The sequence below is a fragment of the Excalfactoria chinensis genome, chromosome 2 (genome assembly GCF_039878825.1).
Source record: "Excalfactoria chinensis isolate bCotChi1 chromosome 2, bCotChi1.hap2, whole genome shotgun sequence".
NCBI lineage: Eukaryota > Metazoa > Chordata > Aves > Galliformes > Phasianidae > Excalfactoria > Excalfactoria chinensis.
In genome coordinates, this window is record NC_092826.1 from 135,455,197 (window position 1) to 135,474,612 (window position 19,416).

The 19,416-nt window shown below is 46.4% G+C and overlaps 1 protein-coding gene across 10 annotated transcripts in view; it reads left to right on the forward strand.

Moving 5' to 3' along the window:
- Positions 1–19,416, forward strand: part of KMT2C (lysine methyltransferase 2C) — a 176,912-nt gene that overhangs the window by 4,454 nt on the left and 153,042 nt on the right. Inside the window, exon 1 of one of the 10 annotated variants that reach the window (XM_072327400.1) lies at positions 13,379–13,689. The exons of the other annotated variants lie outside the window; for them this stretch is intronic. The gene's annotated coding sequence lies outside the window, so the exon portion shown is untranslated. Of the gene's footprint in view, positions 1–13,378; positions 13,690–19,416 lie in introns of those variants that run through there. 10 annotated transcript variants of the gene reach the window in all.

The window sequence follows — 19,416 nt, forward strand, 5'->3', positions numbered from 1 at the left end:
CGTGTGTCAGACCATTTTCTGAGCTGTAATCACACGTCTGCATCGCTGTCAGCCAGTCAAATGGTTCGGCTGCTTTATCCCATTGTAGGAAGCGTTGCACTGGAGGTTCATGTTGGATGCAGCCTTAAGTAATGATAAAACAAAGAGCCTTTCCTTTAGGTGGGAAACATATCGGTTTTGTTGTGGTGCCAGTACTGGAGTTACTGGTGGCACAGCCTGGCGTTGGGCTGCCCGTCACCATTTGAAGGGTGCTGCTTTGTCAATAGCATTGTCAGGAGACTTTATCTCAGGTGAACAGTTCATTTTTGTTATTTATATTGTAATCGTGCCTAGAGGCCAGGGCAGCATTATACTGCGTATGGTACAGATGCATAAGCAAATATTGCTCCTGCGCAATTTATTAATTTAAATGGGAAGATAAGACGGCATGTAAATGTAAGAAAGGTACTGGGAAAGCATGAGGGAGCTGTGAGAAAGCTGTGAGCAAGAGAACGTGCAGAAGTTCGAGCACCCCGACGATCTCAGCATCACTGAATGATGATTCAAAGGTATCAGGCTTGGAGGATGTATTTAAAGGAAGGTAGCGCTGTCACCAGAAGGGTTATCGCAGATGACTTGTTTCCTGCCTCAAGTGCAAGACAAACACTCCTATTTTCTTCCTTGCTTTCAGACTGCAGGCTGTCTGTGTAGAGCTGAGGTACAGATTCAAGAGGTGGAGCTCGAAAGGGCTGTGTGCAGCCTTGGCATTGAGGTAGGTTGTTCTTGACATAGCTCATAAGGAAGAACGCAAAGAACCCTAATCAAAGTGATTAATGAGGGAAATAATGTTGAAATACCAGCTTTCAAATGAATTTAAGAGGTGGCAAGATTGCATTTGCCAAAGCAAAAATAAAGAAAAGAAGAAAAAACCAGAAGGAATTGCATTACTGAAGGTACAAAAGGATGTAGGAGACAAAAAAAAGGAGAGAATCTGAATCTTGTAGGTATTGTTCATAGAAAGTGGATATAATTAGGGACCTTCTTATCTCATGATCTGAGATCCTGGAAAATTAACTCCTGTGTTTGGATGGTTGCTCCTCAGCTTCCATGCTGTGGACCTGAATGGTAGGAATGTGATAGAGAAGCTGCAAGGGAAGAGTGCGTGTTCTGCTCTGTCATTGAGTGAACAGCTGGTTCTTCATGAAAATGTATCAGAATCGTGTTTTTGCCATCTATTTTCAGTGCTCGAGCTTTGTTAACGTATACAGGGAATAAGCAGCACCAATGTTTATCTTCTCAACAGAAATGCAGCAGAAGTCTCATTGATTGTGATCGTGAGAAGTTGCCCTTTAAGCCAATGTCTAAGTCCACTTTAAGTATTATATTCGGCGTCTGTCAGGCTGCTCGTCTGTTAGACATTTTGCAAATGTGCCTGTAGTTTCAAACAGAAGAGGAAAATGATTTCAAAAAGGTTGGAATTTGTCCCTTGAAAACCTTTGGTGTTTATTTTTAAGGGTCTCTGAGTTATTTTCATCGTAGTTGTTGCTTACTTGCGTTGGCCAATGTAAGCTGCAGTAGGATTTCAGAGGCCATAGATTTCATGAGTGCAGGTAGTTTTGAGGACACGTAAGCGTGGTGTTATTGCCAGGAAATGATTATTTAAGGATTTTTATCATTACTTTAGCTGGATTTCAATAGAGTAGGCCAGTATTTAAAGATACCGAACGCTCATTTCTAAAGAACCTTAATCTGTTGGGTCTCTTTGCTTTACAGCTCAGTTGTGTTTCCTTAATTCAGCATACGTCTTTCCTGTGATGTTTGTCTTTCCTGCCCCGTTCTCACTTAAAAATGCATCGTTTGCAAATGTCAAATTCATGTTGTCTTACACAATTAAACTATCTGCAGCTGGGGAAAGTCACTGCTACGTACCATTGAAAGACAAGTCTTTGGATGCATAGATTTTGTACAGCTGTTGTGTGGATAGGGGTTAAAGTACCAAAGCAAACAGGGGGTTGTGCTTCTGCCTATACCTGCCTCCTAACAAATGGCTTGGACCAAAAGCCGGAAGGTGTGTGTTAGATCTTACGGTGTGAAGAGGGGAGGTGTTGGAATAAGGCTTTGTTGGACCTGACATGGGCCTTTGTTAGGTCTGTCTAGTCTATTGTAGAACAGCAGTGAGCTGCATGCAGTAGGGTCCCAGAGCAACTCATGGCCATCTTCTCCCATTGCCCCCATTGCTTTACATCCACCTTTACCTGAGGAATTCCTGTTGCCGAGCAGTTGCCATACTGTCACATGTTGCTGTTGCATTGGAGCCTGGCTTAAACGGATCACAGCTCTGTTTTGCTCGGGAGCTTCTGGTAAACGATGTCAGCATTTATCTGTTGATTTGCAGTTCCTGGTGGGACTTCTGTGATGGGCAGCGGCGGGTGTTGTAGAATTGTTTGGCAGCATTGTCAGAGTTGTTAAAATGTTGATTAATGTGAATTGATGTCTTCAGTTGTGTATTAAGGGTGCGCTGAGGCTCACTGTTGGACATGGATATTTTTCGATAACCTTAGCTTATAGTTTTCTCAATTTAAACCAGGCCGTGCTTACCAACAGAGATTGCTTTGAGGCTTTTTTTTTTGACAGTTTTCAGTTCCAGCTGTTAGTTTGTTAACGTCTGTGTTTGATAACCCATTGGATTTCTGTAGTGAAAGGACCCCCAAGAGCTATCAGACAGAATCACGACAGATCAAGCATCGTGACCATTTGGGAAATACCAGCATGTGGCACATGTTGGTCATAAGCAATGTCTTTGCAGAGGTAGGAACAGGAACCCAGTCTCTTGCTTTCCACCCTCTTATCCAACCACCCACCAGACATCATTTCATCCTCTATTTGATGACGCAGGCAACTTTTCCCAGCTTCAAAAATAAATCACTATTTCTTTGGCTTTGCCTGTGGACATTCTTTCTTTCTTTTTTTCTCCCTTCCCTTATTAATGCGTTCAACTCATGCTGTTGTTCTTTAGTGAGATAATTGGAAATGGACATTTCTAACTCATAGGCTTGGCTGTCCCACAGCAGCGTTGGAGGAACGGCAGGGTCATGTAAAACTTGGGAAAAATAGATGTTCTTTATCTAGCACAGAGGATTACACCCCTGTGTTATTGAAACACTAATGCCGTGGGTTTAGAAGTTGTTAAAATGTTATCATATGTACACCGAAATGCCAGGAAGTGGGGAAAATGAAGCTACCAGCAGTTTCAAGAAGTATTGAAAAGCTTTTCACTTTTCTGCTCAGTGTATTTGATTATAAAGTCGTACAGTTTGCATGATTCCTATTGTCAGGATACATACAGATGACCCGGGTTTTATGGCAGCGAATCTGGTTTACTATAGGAATAACTTGTGTTTAATTTCTCTTTTACACCGTTTTGTACTAGAAGCATGGCACTAAACATTGCCATTCTTGCCATACATCAGTTTCTAAGCTGGGATGTTCAAAGTGAGTTTGGGCATTTGAAGAACTGCATCCAGTAACCCCTTCCAGTAGCACTGCTGTTTTCATGTGTTCAAAATAAATGGGATAAAGTAGGAAAAAAAAACCACCTTAAAATCTACAATACTTATTGCTTGGGGAGACACAGGCAGTGAGTGCATGGAGTGCATCAGGTGGTTATTTTCTCCAAACACTGTAAATCTTAAGCTGGTTCTGGTGTCAAAAGGCAGCAGCGCTGCTCCCTCCCTGTGCCGCCAGCTGTTTGTTCACTCCCTTGTGCTGACCCAGGCGTTCGTGGAGCCATGTGGTGAACTGCATGGGAAATTGATCTGGGTTGAAACGAACCTGGCAAAGAAACGTGTTTGCGATAGCATAAGGGAGGAGGCCAGAGCAAGGAGCCAGGGTGCAGAGAGGCAGGGCTTATGTCCTGTGGTAACACTGCCAGCTTCAAGTGGCTGGGAAGTTCGAGCCTTGGCTGTCTGTAATTTGAGGGTGTGGGTGGTTTTCTTTTGGCTGGCTCCAATAAATTCTTCAATACAAGAGATTGTAAGAATCTCTCATGTCCTGTAGGCATGTTATATGTGTTAGCTGGTCCTTTGAAGAAACACTGTCGACAGGGTCCTTAGTGACACTTAAACAGGTGAATCCCATCTACCCCATGCTTGCCCCCAACACGTGTACCTGTAGGCACTGATTCAATCAATCGGTTAAATCACTTTGATCCACTGAAATATTCCTAAACCATGTATTGAAAGTACCCTAAATTAATGCTATAAATGCAGTATTTTATGTTAGTAAGCCATTTCTGATATTCTGGAAGGTCTTTCCTAAAATATTTCAATATGTGAGCATTAGAATAAAATGACACTGCATGTTGCTCCTTCTGGGGTATTAGAAGTATATAAGTACAATTTTGCAGAGCTGTATTTATCAGCATTGTTTGTCATACAGGATATTCCTCCTCAAACTGAAGGCTTTTTTGCTTCTGTATCACTACAGACAATAAATTCCAATTGTTTATTTTGCCCTGCGAGCACGTGCAGTTGAATTGCTTGTATGGTACAGTAAAGTAAAAGGATGCTTGTTAGAGTAGAAGTGGTCCAAATGGACAATCCCTGCTGCAAAGCACTGTCAGCTTGTAAAGCTGTGTCAGAGTTCCATCTGGAAGCCCCAGCTAATCCCAAATGACTTCTGGGACGTGCCAAGGTTTGTGGGACATGGATTGCTTGGGTAACAGCAGCGGCCCTCCTGTCTGCTGCTGGCAGTCTTGGCTATATGGTGGTCTTGGCCAAAGGTTTCTCATCCCAGTGATGTGGTGGCTCCATAGACAGGAGCTACGTTATGTTAAAGGTTGGTACGTTTGGTAAGTGTCCTCATCAATACAGTGTGTGATCAGTTCAGGCATTTTCCCACGTGTGGAGCTCAGAAGCAAAATGAAATTCTTTTAAATAAACTGGTTATTGAGTTGTGCTGTATTGCCACACGTGAATGAAGCTGTACGGTCGGAAAAGACTTCAGGCTGATCTTGCTCATCCTTCTGTGCTGTGCGCCGGTACAATTTCTGACAAATTGTTTTCAAAGTAGTTGTTGAATGCAGTTCCAGTCCATCCCTAAGGCAATTAGTTTCTGTAACTAAGTTTCCAGAATAAATGTTCTTTACCATGGATTAAGCCAGCTTTGGCTTGCACTGCTCCGAGTTGGGACTTTGTTAAAGAAAGCAGTTTTATGATAAACATTTATTTGTTAGGATGTTGTCTCCGTTGTTCAAGCCCAACTTCCATTGGTGTATTTCAGGATAAGATTCACCTTCACTGATAACAGCATCGTAATGTTGACTTACTTGGTCTATCTATACAAAGTTTGCTCATCCCGTTAAGTTTCACCTGGCCAATATGAACCACTTTTCCATCTGTCAGGATAATTCTTTAATAAGATCTCGTCCTCTAAAATGTTTACAACCCCCGCCTCAGCCACGTGGCATACGCAGCTCTTCTGTTTCTTCACGCAGGCCCTGAAGGAAGGAGCACCTTGTAATGTTCTCCCACCTTGCCTGAAAATAGTTTGCGAATACATGCCCTGTGATGCTGTAGTTCATTGCTGCCCACCTGTCACAGGGAGCTGTCAGCAGGGCTCTGTCATCAAAGATGATCGCTGTTGGCTTAGAGATGAATTCTCTTTGTTTCTGAAGCAGAAGGTGAATTCGTTCTAGTCCCGCCGACTGAACTTTCCCTGATTATTTAGCCTAACAACAAAATCAATTTTTACTATCAGCTACGAGAAGTCTGTTTTATGAAGGCTGAAATGCAGAGGACAGCATTTGATTCGATTTTGTTCTCCGTATGTTCTTCGGTAATGTGGGGTACTGACTTTCTTGTCTTTATTCTTACTTCTAAAATATTTCTGAAACTTGGTGTGCCTTTTATATGGCGCAGTGGTAATAATGCATGCTGTGCTTTTATCTCTTCCGATTTTTATCCCTGACGGTTTATGCCGTTCTGTGTACTCATTAAAATGCCCTTGTTTCCATTCCTAATATGATTCTTTTTAGTTTCAGACCCTTATTACTGGCTGCTTTTTATGCAGCCCGTATTCATAGTACATTTCCTATCTCTCCCCTGTGTTGGAATACTTTGCCATTATGTGTATTCCAGTACAATAACTGCCAGTCCTCCTTTAAATCACATTCTCGAGAGATTCTAGCAACAAGTTCAAAGAGTTGGTTGAAATTTGCTTTTCTTCTTTCATTTAATTGAAGATAATTTTTTTCTCCCCCTCCTCCTTCTACTGCTCTCATTTTTCCCTTTCCTTGGCACCGTGACTGTTTCTCTTTACCACTGGCAGCCAAATCTCTGTACACGTTTAGACTTTTAAAATGGAGCCGGCCCTAATAGAGCTCAGTGTGACAGAGCTGCTCTTCTGGCCTCCTCGGCTTTGTGAGACGGTTGTCCTCAATGTTTTTCAGATCCTTGTGTGGCTGTTTGTTGAGTTAGTTGGGCTCCCATTCAATATTTGGATGACGAAGGCCTCCTCTTACCCTCAATTACAAAAAGCTTTGAAAGCTGTTAGTTGCTGAAGAAGTTCCCGTCTTCTCCTTTAGGTGGTGGGATGGTTTTTGTCCCTGGCCTTTTTGGTGCTTTACTCCCCAGTTCTGTTCTCTGTTGCTTATGGCTTTGTTTGCTTCTGCTCCTCCTTTTTCCCCTTCTGTTTGTTTGGTTTGTTGTTTCTTTCCCCTCCCCCTTCTTCTAATAGAAGTGAACGATTGTGGTGGTTTCGGTTTTTTCTTCTTACCACAGCGCACTGGACTGTATGTGAGTCGGACTTAGAAATGGACCAGATGCTTTTCATTGTGAAGAAAGGCTTGAAAAGGGGGTTATTGAAATAAAATCGAGAATAAGGACAAAAGAACTGTTCTTCAAATCTGGCAATTTCTACGTTTGGCCAGTTCTCAGCTGTGCTTGTTGTGCTGATGAGCAGCGGTGCCCTGGCCTATGCAGTGCTCAAGTTCTTCGTGCGCTGTGGCTGTGGATGGCAGGAGGGAAAGCTTGCAGTCACTGACACGCCATTGCTGCCATCGTTGGCGTATTGCTGTGGTTGCTGCAGGCTGCCAGCACTTCCCCAAAGCTGTTCTGAGGTCCAGGAGCCTGTGTGGGCTGTGCACCGTTTTGGATGCTGTTAACATGTGGCTGCTTTGTTTTGATACTCTGGTCATGCGACATAGGCTGTCCTGTGCTGGTTGGTCTGGAGGCCAACGTTACCAGCTGTGTTTAATCCACCAGAATAATGATAACTGGTGTTTTTGTCGGAGTTCGATGAAACCGACACAATTCTCATCAGTTTTACTTCCAGCCTCCTGGGCAAACACTGCCACAGTTAATGTTCTCCAGTCCACAGGGACGTAAGTTTAGGGAGAACAGCTCACAGCAGAATTGATCTGTAGGGAGCAGAAGAGGTGGGGTGTATATGGCACAAGGCGCTGAGAAACGCTGGCTCTCTGTGCTTCTTCAGTCTTCTGACACACAATTTTTCCTCCTTCATATTTTGCATAATTAACCTCGCATCAGCCGTCCTGATAGAGATTTATACAAAGGCCGATGCAAAACAGATTCAGCGGGAATTCTAATCTATTTCTTTTCTGCCCATGTCTTCCAGAAATCCTTTAGGAGAGAACTGGGCCCAGGAATGAGGCAGGAGAGAGGGAGGGGGAAGGGATTCAGGAAATAAGTGATCTGTAAGGAAGATTATTTAAAGAAATTATTTCCCTACGGTCTTCCATAGAGCGGCAGCAGCGAGGGCTGGCTCATGGCTGGCTCTTCTGTAGCCTCTTTTTCTAATGGAGGGGAAGATATTCTTTGTCATGTGCTGTGTACAGCTCGGAGATACAATCATTTGTTTTTCAGAGATGTGTTTGTTGGTTAAGAATAAATAATAATGAAAGAAGTGACGCAGGTATTTTGTGTATTTTACGTGTGGTCTTCTCAGATAAGTATACAGTGTTGGCTCAGAAGAGGGAAGGTGCTGTTGATTGCGTACCTACTTTACAGACAAGCAGGGAATCTTGATCTCAAGGCTCATTAACCAATGCACTTGTTGGGGGGAGGGGTTACATTACTGGCCGTGTAAATAAATGTTCTTTTAGGAATACTTTCAATTCATTTTTGTTCAGTGAGTGTGTCTTATATTTTTCCTTTTGTTTTTTTGCTTCAGATTTGGTCTTGATAGGCAAAAATAATCTGGTTTTTAAGTTGTTATCTTGACCATGCTGCTTTAAAAGCTTGTTTAGACCAAAGGTTCGTGTGATCTGCAAGTGCTTCTTGTCCATACTTACCTAACTTACCTGTGCTTTAAGAAAGTCAAACCATAGCTATCTTGAACATGTACAAACACGCTGAGTTGAAGTTTGGGCTGTATCTTCCACGGTGCATTTTTCCACGTTTATCACAGTTTTGAAAAGTATGGTGGCAGATTTTTGTTCTCTGCTTCTTGTCCGTGGCTGTAAGGGCTGTTAGATGGAGTTGTTTCGGGTTGTTTCGGGTTGTAGCCTGAACTGAACATGGGAAATAGGCAGCTGTGTGGATGTGACCCTGTCACGTGGAGCGAGCAGTGTATTCCACCGCAGCTATTAGTAATGGGCCTTGGGGACAGGGCAGAGGTGGAAATCTTGCTCCTATAGTCACGCCACCTCAGTTTCTTTTGCAGCAGCATTGTGATGGTTTGCTTTCTAGCTGTTTTCTTTCGAGAGTTGAAAAGAATAATGATATTTGTGTTGCTATCCTAAAGGAGCTCACTAATGAATGGTAGGAAGGGCACTTGAATTCTGCTGAAGTCTGTGTGCTTGGTTAGAAGAGAGAAGTAGGCTCCTCTGAAACACAGAGCAGTGGGAATGAAGAAGGTCTGAGCAGGCATTGTGTTGGAGCCTAAAGGGAAACTGAAGATGAAGAGACATGCATGTGATGTAGGCCATCAGAACATCACCCGAATGCCCCAATTACTGCTGTCTGAACTCGCCCTGGTTGGGCTGTAAGTTATTTCCAGTGAGGTCCCACCACCATGTTGTAGCGCTGTGTGTAATTACGGATCTGTGTAAACAACTGATTGAACATCAAAAATATTTGCAGTCCACTTTGGCAGCTGACAGTGTTTGACCTGCTCTGAGCAGGAGGTTGGGTGAAATGACCTCCGGAGGTCTTTTCCAGCCTGAGTTATCCCACCATCCAGTTCTACATCCACCCCTTTTAATGACCCTGCCCATTATTTCTGTCCTATCAGTTGCTTTTACACAGTTATGTGTAATAACCTGTATTATAACCTGTATTTTGTAGACGTTTTCTTGTGTTATTTCTTGAAAGTAGTTCACTGTATCTAATTTTCTGCATTCCCTATTCTGTCAGCTGAGAATTGCTTTATTTATTAATCCACGCAGTAGATAAACGATTGCTTCCCAACAGGTTTTCACAAATGCTGTCACCTGACATTCCAGATTTACTTCTTAAAGTGCATTTGGAAATGTGGTAGAAGAGGGGAAGGCTGTTTAGACTAAAGAGTTTGTCAGACGTTGTGTTCTGGTGTGCGGCTTTGTCCCGCTTGTGCTCGAAATTAACAACTCATGTTACCAGCAGTGAGCCATTTTCTGACTCACAGCCTGTGCCTGTTTAGATAGAGCTTCTTTTCCACCTCTTTTTTTTTTGTGTGTTTTCTTTTCGACTTGTGTTCTGTTCATCTATATTGATTTTCAGTTCTTTCCAAACCCATTTCCTCACACCTTTATTCTTGTTTCTGGTAAGCAGCGCTGCATTATGATTCCAGTTCGAAGCGGAGTTTGGCCACACAGCGCTTTGCAGTGGTGCACAGTGACACACATCACAACACTCGTGTTTCTTCTGCATTGTTTCTATGAGAAAGCACCACGTGATGTGCTCCTTCAGTCACAGGTAGTAGAGTTGTGCGGGGTGAGACAAGAAGCGAGTGAGGGAATTTGAGGTTTCTGGAGGTAATACAAGATTTGGAGACTGGTATTTTTATTTCAGATAGTTCTTCAGAAATGCTTCTGACCTGATCTGGTCCTCTTATCTACTGACCTCACTATTTACTTGTGGACAAGATCCAGTGATGCTTGATGAGCTCAAGCTATGTCAATCTGTACGATGCTTGTGCTCTTTTGGAAGGTACTGGCCATAGAAGGATGCACTTATTGTTCTGTTCTTACCCTCTAGAAATGAGATCTATCTCAGTTCAGTCTGCCTTAGTACATATGACAACTGACAACTTTGGGAACCCTTCAAATGCAGTAAAAAAAAAGAAGTTACATGACTATCTAATCTATGCTTTGTTTGAAAAGTGGAAGTAAGAGAGAGACTGCGTTCGTGGGAGAGGTTGGTTCAAGTTGGTTTGTAGCATGAAGGTATGAAACAGTGCTGGGGGTAAATGGCCTTTAGCTTCCAGTAGAATTGCTGTGCTGAAGGAAATATTTGAGCTTTCTTTTTCTGCTCGTTGTCTTTTTCTAGCTCGATACTTATGGCTTAACCTCAAATCGTTATGACCACTTGATTGTATTACTGCTAGAAAGCCACTGATGTCAGATCTAGAAATAGCAGGGCAGCAGAAGAAGCAAATCTTTAACAAACAAACAAACAAACATGTTTTTGTGTTCCTTAATCTATTCATCATTGTCTTCTCAAGTCAGGGAACCACCAAATGAGATGTGTGACCTAGCTATTGTAACCAGATAAAGAACTGCTGTTCTGGGGCCCATCTCCCTTTTTCCTACTGGATTTGAAATTTTGGTGGGAATATATTGGACACGATACCATATCAGATGGGAATATATTGGATGCGGTACCATATCAGAGTGTGAATTTGCTGTGAAATATCATTCTCCAATAGTTTGACATTGTAAATTGGGCCTATAATAAATAGATGAGACGTGCCTGCTAAACGTGTCTTGATTAACTCTAGAGAGTTGCATCCTCAGCTAATCAGTTTGAGTTTGGAAGAAAACAACCTGACATATGTATAGACATAAGTTTTTATCTTAATCATTAAATCCATGGCTTCTGTTCCTTAAAAAAAAAAAACACAAGTCTGTCTTTGGAGAGATGACTGATCCCATTTTTCCATGTACATTTTCTTGGCAGAAGTGTTGGCTGAAGCAGTTTCAGCCTTGCCATCGCAGTGACACACGCTTGTGGAGACGTGTGAATCAGGGCAGGGAATTGATGCAGACGGAATTGCTTTGCCTTTTCCCAGCGTCCTGCCTTATTGCTTCCTGCCCGGTCAGCCCACAGCCACGCCAATCTGTCACCTGGCTCGTGGTGTGACCCAGCGCACGGCTGAGCCGGTGCGGGTTGGAGGCTGGGAGTAAAGGGGCACAGAGTGGGATCAGCTTCAGTTAGAAGTGCTGCCAGATGGGAAACCCAAACCCACGTTGTTTGTAGCTCGTTGTATGATCCTATTGAAGGCAGGTTGTGTGGCCCTGGTAGTCAGCGCGGCTGGTGTTAGGTCTTGTCTAATTCTGTTGCAGTGGAAAAAATGAGTGTTTTGTTCTGAGAACAAACTAAATCTCACATCTCACATCACTCTAGCTTCATGTTTGGGGCTCTCAGGAAGAGCAAGGCTGGCTAAAGTGACTTCATTCCAGTTAGCCAGCATCTCGAGCTGCAGAACACTGGGGAAAAGTACCGAGCGTAATTTGTTGTTATTATTTTAACCATCTCTTATTAAATTGTGTCTCGCCTGGTTTGTGCTAACGTACTTCAACTCGTCAGGCAGCTAACCATTAGCTGGTGTGTTAAAACATGTGCTTTGTTACAGCCCGTAACATGTTGGAAAATGCCTCTAGATGTAAAGTGCAGCAGCACAAACAGCTCTGCATGCGAACCTGGGGTGGTGGCAGCGGGGAGGTGAGTGCAGGGGAAGTCTGTGTAAAGAGGTGTGGGATGGGTGACACGGCTGCTCTGCAAAGCCGAGTCCTGACTTAACCTTCGTGCAGCGTGGCAGTGCGTGGTGACTGGAGATGTGCTGATAGGGGCAGCTCAATAGCTCTTCGCAGCTACATACGATGCCGTGTACAAACACGGCACAGTGGCTCTTAGACAATAGTTACTTGTGTAAGAGCAAACACACGGAGGTGGTTTTTCGTGTGAGTGCTTTCCTTTTAAAAACGTTTATCTTAATCTCTGCTGAATTGCTTTGATAAAACTTTCCTGTAGGCCCTGGAGAGCGTTCCCATTGGGAATGGCAGCGATAGGCAGCGCCGGGTGGGGGAAGGAGCTCCGGCTGCTGTGTTGGTTTCCATCCGAGGTGAAATGGTGTGTGTGTGAGTTCCTCATGTGAGCAAAACCGAAGCAACTCAGATGGGTTAAAAACCAAGCACAGCCCAGTGTTATTTTTGTTGCTCAGATAGGTCCGAGCGCTGGTAGCGGCACGTCAGCCCACGTCCTGCAGATGGCCGCTGTGTAACCAACTCGTCCCAAAACTTCGGGAGGGTGACACAATCGGAGCAGCACCCAACAGCTGCTCCCCTCGGCTGTGGGAGAAGCTGAACAAAGGCAAGGGAGGCACAGCTGGAACTGGCAGATCCGTGGGTTTCTGTGCCTGTCGAATGCTGCGTAACGATTCCTTGACTCGTTTTCCTCCGATGTCTGCAGAAGAAAAAAGATGGCAGGGCCGTGAGGAGGGTTAGGAAGGGCCGGCTGCAGCCGGACACTCCTCACGCTCGAGTTCTTATCCGCTTTCAGGCCGGGCTGGGAGAAGGATGGAAAAGTCAGACAAATGTTGAAAGGGGAAGAAAAATAAAAGCCACCTTAACGCGTTAACTCCGAAACCGCGCTTCGTCTCGAACGGCCCCGAGCGGCCGCGCCGTGCCCGCAGCGGGATTCTGCGGAACGTGCCCTAACTTTTCGGTGCCGCTTTGTTCAATGGGAATGCCCGCTCGGTGGGGGAAGGGAGGGAGAAGCGAACGGGGCAGCGCCGGTGCCGCTGGGCCGGGGGGAGCCGCTCGTAGCACGGGGGCTGCGGGCCGCCGGCCGGGTCCGCGCTCTGCTCCCCGGGTGCGGCCTCGGGCAGCGCGTCCCACCCGAGCGTCCCCGCCGCGCCGCCCTCAGCCCCTGCGGCGCCGCCCGGCCGTGCTGGGCCCGGGAGCTTCGGGTCTCCGCCGGGGGCGCTCCGCCGCCGCCTCGCTCGCACAGCCCCGCTCCTGTGGGTGAGTCCGGGCCGCACTTTGGCGGCGCCCGGCTGCGTCGGATCTACTTTCTCTCGCTCGGCTTTTTTTTTTTTTTTTTCTCTTTGCTTTTTTTTTTTTTTTTTTTTTTTTTTTTTTTCCCCTCCTCCCCTTTCTCCCCACCCCTTCCCCTCCGCTCCCCTCCCCCTCCTCCTCTCCCCTCCCCCTCCTCCTTCTCCTCCTCCTCCGGCTCCAGCCTGGTTCGGGGAGGATCCCGGAGCCGAAGTTCCGAAGCGATCGGCGCTTTCGCGGCTCGCCGCCGCCATGGGCAGCGCGTAGGGCCGCCCCGCGGAGCCGCACCCGCAGCCTCTGGGGCAGCGCCGAGCCGGGGGGAATATGGCTGATCCGCGGGAGTGCTGAGCGCTCGGCGGAGGGCACCATGTAAAGAACTTGGCTTTCCTTCGGATCGTACGCGTGGGCACCGATGCCAGCCCCTCCATTTTCCGAAGGGGATTTGTGAGCGGTTCCGGAGGGGCCGGGTTATGTTGCGCACAACCGATTCGCTGAGGGTGAGTGCGGCTGGCGGCTAACTTCTTTGTATTAAAGGGCAAAATGTGACAGGAGGCGCCGCGCTATATATGGCGATCCGTAGTGCCGGGGGTGGCACACGGGGGAGGGAGGGTGGGGGGACGCCGCCGCGCTCAGCCCGGCGCTCAGCCCGGCGCTCAGCCCGGCGCTCAGCCCGGCGCTCAGCCCGGCGCTCAGCCCGGCGCTCAGCCCGGCGCTCAGCCCGGCGCTCAGCCCGGCGCTCAGCCCGGCGCTCAGCCCGGCGCTCAGCCCGGCGCTCAGCCCGGCGCTCAGCCCGGCGCTCAGCCCGGCGCTCAGCCCGGCGCTCAGCCCGGCGCTCAGCCCGGCGCTCAGCCCGGCGCTCAGCCCGGCGCTCAGCCCGGCGCTCAGCCCGGCGCTCAGCCCGGCGCTCAGCCCGGCGCTCAGCCCGGCGCTCAGCCCGGCGCTCAGCCCGGCGCTCACGGCCAAGTTCCGCGTCCAACTGATAGTCCCCAGCCTTAAAAATAGAGGGGGGTGGGGAGAGCGAGGGGAAACAACAACAGAAAGCCCAGGGCTGATCCCGGCCATTGGCCCCGGGTGCCTGTGCACACCCATACTCACACGTGTGCGTGTACACACAGGTATTCCTTGAAATTGGTGACTTTATTCGGTTAGCTATGGCACAACTCTTCGTCCCCCACCCCCCTTTTTTTAAAGCAGTTTCATTTCCTGCTGTGAATTGCGGAGCGCTGGGATTAATCTCTCCCCGCTATTTCGCAGCAGTCCATACGTGCTAGTTGTGAGCAGAGTGCCACCCCAGCCCGCCTCGTTCCCAGGCGTTCCTCTGGGCTGTTGGCATCGCTTTCCCAGCTGCCGCCTTTGGGACGCAGACCCCAACCCCGCTGCTGCTTCGGCCCCGCGCCGCTCCCCGCACAAAATGGATGTGCGGAGCGTGATACCGCGCTTGGCTGCCGTGGGAGAAGTGAGCGAATGGGTCTAAGGCGCAGCCAGGCTTATGTAACCGCTGCTTTGGCAAACTTGTGCCAGCTGGGAAGGGAAAGTATTTTGTTTCTGTCTTTTGATAAGGATGGAGGAGCCTGATGGCCCCTTTTCCCAGCGAGGTTACTTAGTAGCAGGCTGATCTTCCAAACAAACGTGGTTCTGCTTGAAGGCTGCCAGCAGTTATTTGTGTGGGTTGGTTTGGGTTCTTTTCTTTCTTTCTTTTCCTGAGAAACTATTTCTAATGGCGGATCGGATTCTGGATACAAAGTATTGGGTGCTCACCAGCGAGTTAATACTGTAACCAGATTCGTGACATAATAGACAAGTGAGTTAGCCTTCCCGCTCTCCAGAAGAGCTCGGTTCGGTGTAGTTCCAGTTCTTAAAGGAACTGAAGATTAAATATGAGAGTGATTTCATTCCTTTTGCTCTGAAGACGTGAAGCTGTCACGGGTCGGTGTTCCCATTGTGGAACTGAAGCACGTGTGGAGATCCTCTGCTTATATAAAATACCAGGCATCAAAGTACGCGATGCTGCCCAGCTGTAGCTCGGATACAAGTTTTTCTGTACACTGCTGTGATGGTGCTAGGCTGGGTTTGGTTTTCCTGCACAGCCAAATACTTTTGCTATGGGGAACGCTGCAGCTTTCAGACTGGTTGCTGCAAATACTTTCACATACAGTCCAGTGTGCTTTCACAACAGGGGTAGGAGAAGAGGTGCAGCTTTACTTGTGCTAATGTGATGAGCTGCATCTGTGCTGGCTGCTAATTTTGCTAATGACTACTCTACATTTCACTTACAAGTATTTGGTATGCGCTTCCTTTGCTGCCTTATTGTAGATATCCTTTCACTTAGTCATATGTTTGGACCTCGGGTATCCGTATTTAATTGCTTCCCCCTCTTGCAGGTCTTTGCAAACTGTTTTATGGCCCTTCTTCTCTTACATCACAAGCGATGCTCTGCCTATGTGACATCCAGACCCTCGTGTTTGTTTGTTTGTTGGTAGGGATCATTAATTCTGGTGCCATTATTCCTTTGTTTTGTCAGGCCGTGTGCTCAGCTGACTTTTATCTCTTCTTATTTTTTTCCATTTTCCCTCAGGGTTTTGGCAAAGCTGCTCTTTGAAAGGTTTCTTTTTGGGGGGAGGGGGGCATTGCTGTCCCTTACATGTCTTGCCTGTAGAAGTGAGTTGCATCACTTGAGCTTTCTTCATGTGACTGATCATTGGAGTTGCAGTGATCTTTTAAAGGTAAACAGCTGAGGAAAAGCTAAACCAAGCTATGTATTCATTTCTGATTTTGTTCTAAGGGCCATTTGGCACCTGCATTTCCAGCCTGAAACGTAGTCAGCTCCTTAAAATAATGCTTGAAATACTCTGCTATCATCAGCAGGCTCAGTTCTTATGGCTGTGCAACTGTGCTTCTCTCTTCTTCATGTCTGGATGGGAAACACTGTGCAGAGCAGCATGCACTTGGTACACAGTTTAGTATAGAATGCTCAGCCCAGGATGAAGGGAATTGGGCTCTGGAGTGCAGTCTGAAGCACACTGCGAGCACTCGGAGAGCTGAAAGAAATACTTTTTGTTGTGTTTGTATTCTTCCCATTTGTGTAATTACTGAAGCTTCTGGAAACTTTGATATGTAGTTTGTTCTAAAAGAGAAGCATTAAAGAAGAGTTCTCAGTGGCCCTCAGCTAATCTTCTGATGATGGGGTCTTGGCTCTGATGGTGGGGTCTTGGTTGGTGGTCCTGCCTGCAGCAGGGAGATGTTGGAGCTTGATAATCCTTGAGGTCCCTTCCAACCCGAGCCATTCTATGATTCCGTGATTCCTCTGTAAAATCCTTTTGGCTTTTTTTGTTCTTTTTGAACACCCTGGAGGTGTTCAAGGCCAGGTTGGATGGGGCAGCCTGGTCTAGTGTTAGATATGGAGGTTGGTGGCCCTGCATGTGACAGGGGGTTGGATCTTCATGATCCTTGAGGTCCCTTCAAGCTTAGGCCATTCTGTGATTCAACAATGTTTCACATATGGGAGGTATTTGCCTGACTCGTCCATAGGGTCTGTTAAAAGGTAACTATAGTACGTTACAGTTCTGTCTCTTTTTGGGGAAGCATCACTCCGGGCTGTGTTCATTGTTGAGATGTTAGCCTGTAAGTGCGGTTTGTGCTGATAGCACTTCTGTAATCTGTCTAGAAAATGAAAGGTTTCATAGTGGCTGCTTTGGCCCATGTTTTCAGCTTGGCTGCCAAATGCTGAGAGGTAAATACTTCAGTAACAGTATTTAATGAGATGCTCACAGAAGATGAAGACTCAACAGAAATCTGCTTTTGTGTTCATTTGGTTTTTTTTTTCATCAGTCCTTGGGTGGAATTCAGTTTCAGTGGTGCTTTCTTTTAGATGGAGCTGGGTACGTTCGCTCTAAACATGAGCACTTCCATGCTCTTGTTACTCCAGGTCTCCCTTTCCCTATTCCATTGTCCTTATTGTTAATTTCCATGTCCCAACTGCAATGTAGCTGGCTTTTGTAGGACTGTTAGCAAGAATTGCACGTGAGAGCAGCTTATTATGGTATGTTATACTGTTAGGCTTCTGCTTCAGATTCAGGTCTGGGTTATCTTGTTGCTCCTGGTGGTGCTTAATATCAGATGGCACAGAGGAAACACAGCAAACACTGCAGTGGGCAGTTCTGGAGTCATCATTCTGTATGGGATCAGTTTGAGGTGGGATTATGCCGAGTGGAACGAGAGCGATGTTTTGTCCCGGAATTCAGAAAACCTCATGTGGAATTATGATTTATGCTCATAGTTCCAAATAAATCTGCCTCCTTTGAATCAAATTACTTGTAGGGATCTCAAGTTTGACAGAACTCGAAAGCTTCTTCCAAGCTTGGGGAACCGTGTGAAAGAATGAAGCAACTGGCAAAACATGGGAAGGAAGGGCTGTGTTGGGTGGGACTGTACAGGGACTGAGCATCTGGAACCAGGAGGAGGGCTCAAGGTTGGAGCTTTACTTCAGTCCCCTTTGTGAGTCGGGTGGTTGTGGCAACAGTTGTGGAGCACCATTGAGAATGAAGGTGCGGATGAGTTGAACAGGAAGATACTGATGGTGGTCAAGGAGAGTTGATGCATCAGAGTATTTCATAATCGTCTCAAAGGTTATTTGATCTGGGCCAAGCTGTAGGTGTGCCTGGTGTTGTCACTGCCGTGTCGGTCTTGCCCTACATTGTGTACAGAAGGACCAGCTGCAGGCATGGCAGGAGCTGTCATGCACTGTATGTTCAGAACTGTCCCATGAAGGAGGGCTGGGCTGAGCAGTAAGAGCACTCTTCTAAACTTCTGACAGATTTTTTTTCTCATCTGAGAGGTTTCACTTTGGCTTTGTAATATTTTCGTGGGTGGCTAATTGTACATAGGAGTGGGCAGCAGAGCAGGGGAGGATGCTTTTGGAAGAATATGGGATTTGTGGTTGATTCAGAGGGGTGTCCAGGTGTGCAATCTGAAGGGCAGGGGGAGGCCTGAGAGTTAGAAGCACAGTTTTCTGTCTTCTGTTTTCATCTCAGTCCATCTTAGGCCAAGTGCTTGTTTGCGAGCGGGTTTTCTTTTCAAGTGCATTCACCAGCTTTTTCCTCTGTTTGTCTCTTATCATCTGTTTTCTCCCTGTTGAAGGGAATGGAGATTTTTATTCTCCGCTTGACAGAGACGGGCTTGAGAATGATGTGCAGGCAGTTATACAGCTCCAGCAGCAGTAACTGGGGCAATCTGAAGTCTGGTTCTTGGAAGAAGAGTGTGGTGTTGAAACCTGGAAGAGCGGACCTGAGTGCAGTCTTGTATGAACATTCTTAAAGCTTGACAAGCAGGAGTTTGTCAGAGGATCAATTTCTCTTTCACTGTTCAGAAATGCACATAGCTGTTCTTCTTGCTGGGAGCTGTTTGTGTGTCTGGGTGGTCGTGTTGCTTTTCCGTGGAAAGCTTGGGAATCCCAGCTCTGAATCGGTGAATAGCTGCTATTTTAGGCTTTTCTGCTGCCTCTCTTGGGAATATTTTGAAACCAGTTGACGTCTGATTACCGGAAAGTCAGAGTTTCTGTTGTGTGCTGGGTTGCCAGAAATTGCTGTTTCCAGTTGTGACATCCACTGCCGTCACCGCTGCTGATGAAGGTGGTTTGCTGTAGTGGTAGCCGTGTACAGCGGAGCTCAGGGGGAGGTGGTTCTTATGGTTGTTGATGGAATCATAGAATCCATAGTGTTGGAAGGGAACTTTAAAGGTCATGCAGTCCAACCCCCACGATGAACAGGTACAGTTCGTATGTAAACAATGCTCTCTGTTTGCTGCTTTTTCTTTTGGCAGCCTAATCATCATCATTTGGCTGCTGGCAGCTTCGTGAGACTATGCAGGAGTTTTCATTATTGATGCCTCTGGACCTCTAAATAGAGAACTATCAGTGAATAAGTACAGTATGGATTCATTTAATTATTAATCAGGATGATAGGGTATTCTCTGAGGTACAGAATTCTGTTTCAAAGACAACTGAAGTCAATAGAAAGTTTTCTACTGGAATGAAATAATCATGAGAGTAAATGCTCATCAGTACGAGCGAGAATCCGATCACCTCATCCCTTCCATACCTGCTGCTTTGAGTAATTCCCACTGGCTGCTCCTAAATATGACAAAAGAAGCATAGAGAGAAGAATGGTATAGAAAAAGTCAATGGGACATTGCAGCATAGTATATCTCAAGTTGGAAGGGACCCACGA